The sequence below is a fragment of the Vicia villosa genome, unplaced genomic scaffold (assembly GCF_029867415.1).
Source record: "Vicia villosa cultivar HV-30 ecotype Madison, WI unplaced genomic scaffold, Vvil1.0 ctg.000048F_1_1, whole genome shotgun sequence".
NCBI lineage: Eukaryota > Viridiplantae > Streptophyta > Magnoliopsida > Fabales > Fabaceae > Vicia > Vicia villosa.
The window spans coordinates 372,501-375,575 of record NW_026704980.1 but is presented as its reverse complement, the minus strand read 5'-3'; positions in this window follow the sequence as shown (position 1 = coordinate 375,575).

Here is a 3,075-nt window from a genome sequence, read left to right as displayed (position 1 = left end):
AAAGGGTCATACTAACATGTGCCCTAAGAGCACATGTTAAGGATACTATAATTAGAAAAAGTTAAATGTAATTAAATACAATAAAGTCATATTTATAGTTTCGATATATTGAATGCACGCGTTCCAAAAAAATATTTCTATAAATACCTTACTATCTTGTGCCCTAAATCTTGTGCCCTTAGGGCACATGTTAGCTTTTCCCATACAAAAAAATTCTTTATAAAAGTTAAAATTTCAATTTACAATGCATTTTCAATACATGAATACACGCATTTAAAAAAAAACGTATTACTTTAATAACTTAATGGGTGTCCGAAGGGCACTAGTTAGCATTTCCTTTATTTTAATAATAAAAAAATAATTCTTCTTTAGACTATTCTAAAATTTTGATAAAAAAAGAGTCGATTTGTGAATATTATAAAAAAAGAGTCGATATTATAAATTTATCCCGATAAAATCGATTCGATTTATCCTCCAAACCTATTTAACCAAATCCGCTAAAAATCAAAATTTTATCGGTCGAAATTAGGCCATGAGAAATAAATTGTGGTTTGCATATGATTTAGATTTTTTACTCGAAACTGATCTAAACCGACCGATTGTCCAGCCCCATGAACCCTCTCTCTCTATATGCCTCCTCTCTAACTTAATCATTTCTCCTTTTTTCATTTTACCTCAATCAAATTAGCCTTTCGATTGATGTAGCCTTCGTTTTTTATGGTGATTTGATGTCTCTTCTAAAGTTGTTCCTCTCTTAATTTATGATGGGATTTTTCATGCAGTTGACACGTGCTAATGACTTCTTTATTTTCATATGTGTTCCTTTTTAAACTCCTATGGAAAGATCTCTCTGCAAAGTTCATCGGCGGTGACCATTATTCCTGTTCAACGTTGTGGGTTTATGATTCTGATTCGCCAGTTGACAAAGTGTTCATTTTTAGGCGTGTTCTTGTCGGTGGTGACTTCCTTCGTCTTTTTCAGAGGGTATTTTTGGTTCATTGGCGTTTGGTTCCGATGACATTTTCAGTGGTTGGTTTTCGACATCAATTTGTTATTTTGATGTAGAGGTTGAGTTTTTTTTCGGTGGCTCCGCTTCGAATATGACTCTTGTTGTACTCTTTATATTTCTCCAGTGTAGGTGGTGGATTCTTGAGTTTGATCCCTAGTTCTTTTGAGATCTGTTGATACTTGTTGATATCTGCAGTTTTTAAGGTGATTTTGGGTTTTTGACAGTGCACCAGTGATACTGTCTTGGTTAAAGTCTTTTCGTGAATGTGATGTTATGTTGTTGTACCATTAGATATTTTTTAGGACGTCTTAGAACTATCTCGTTGAGGTCTGGGTTGAGTAGTCTTAAAAGTATTTTTATGCTTGTTGTGCTTTATTTTACTTGGGCTCTTAGCACGTGTAGTTGTCCGTATTAATGTTCAATACATTCAACATTCTTCAAAAGTTGAGTTTGATTATTCAAGTTTGTCTCTAGTTTATTTAAAATTTTTATGTCCAAATGCACAAATCTCTAAAGCCCAAATTGTAATACCCTAGTTCTCTAATGGTCATGATCATTTTCTAACAATGATTTAACCTCTTACTACGTAGGAATTAAGCCCTAAATAAATAGGCAATGGAAAAATTAGATAATTTGAGTAAAGAATAACGGAAGATGTGACAATTGGTGAGGTCAATATGTAAGTTATTTTGAAGCTATTTTCTCCTCATTTCTTATTTCACTTCTCTTTTAAAAATCAGAAGTTAAGAAATTTGGAGACAAGCAAGAGAAAGAGAGCAAGAGAGAGAGAGAGGGGGGAGATAAATTAGGAGAAAAGGAAAAGAAGTTTCTTAAAGCGAAGCCACTGTAATTGCATGTGAGATTCGTGTAATTTTCTCGAAGAAGAAGAAGAAGAAGGTGCAAGTAGGTTTTTCTTCATCATACATCATCATCACCTCCAATTTCATCTTCTCAAAGCTTAAATCTAGAATTTTGAAATCCTAAAGGTGGGTTCTAGTAGGCTTTAATTGAAGAATTAGTACCTACTAGGTTGATACATGATGGGAAAGGGAATTGATTATGTGTTTGATTGATTTTTTGCATGATGACATGCTAAATGGATTGCTTGCATGTGTGCTAATACGAAAAGTTATAATAACTTGTTGCAATATGAAGTTGTGTGGTCATTCTCTTGCATGTTGTGAAAATCATAATCTTCATAAGAAAACTTGAAGGATCTTTGATAAATGTGCTTTGGGCTAGTAAACCATGAAGTGAAACATTGTTGGTTTGTGAATTCTTGATAGAATTTTCATATTCTTACTTTTGAATGTATACATGTTGTGTTAGCTGGTCTGTATATAAGTTTGATGCATGAACGATGGCATGAGAGGGTGAAAAATCACACTTGGAGAGAGAACCCAAAATTATGGGCTAGAAACCAGCCATGCTCCCCTAAATGAGCCACTCGTGTCCCTCTTTGGTTTTGTGTATGAAGGTGTGTTAGGAGCAATATGGGTTGTGCAAACCAACACTACATAACCATGTTCCCCTCTGATTTTCTTATAAGAGGGGTGTAATGAGCCCAACATGGGTCATGTCACCTGACATGGGTAGCCCGTGTTGGCACCTCTAAAATCCTTTTTTGTCCATTTTACAGCCTTATTTTTGTTGTTTGGACATGAACCATTTCGTATGATTAAAGGTGAGAAAGTGTCGTCTAATAAAATTAACGGAAAACACTTAGGAACTCATCGATTGTGTATATGTTATACGAAACCCTAGTTAGTAATAATAACATACATAATATGAATTAATTATGTTAGATCAAGTGCGGCCGAAAGAGACGGAAACCCTTTATATGCATACGAAGTAAGTAATGTATAGCATTACAACATAAATTGTTAAAAGTCGATCTTTCGATCAAAGATGATAATAGAGCTAGTCTCTAGTTTAAGTCATTAAGATAAATATATGAAATCCTAATGATGTGTATATGCCTACCTAAAGGATATTATCTAGTAAGTGAGGAAACCCTAGGATTAAATACATTATCTGATGGTAAGAAAAGGTCTGAGATTGTCATA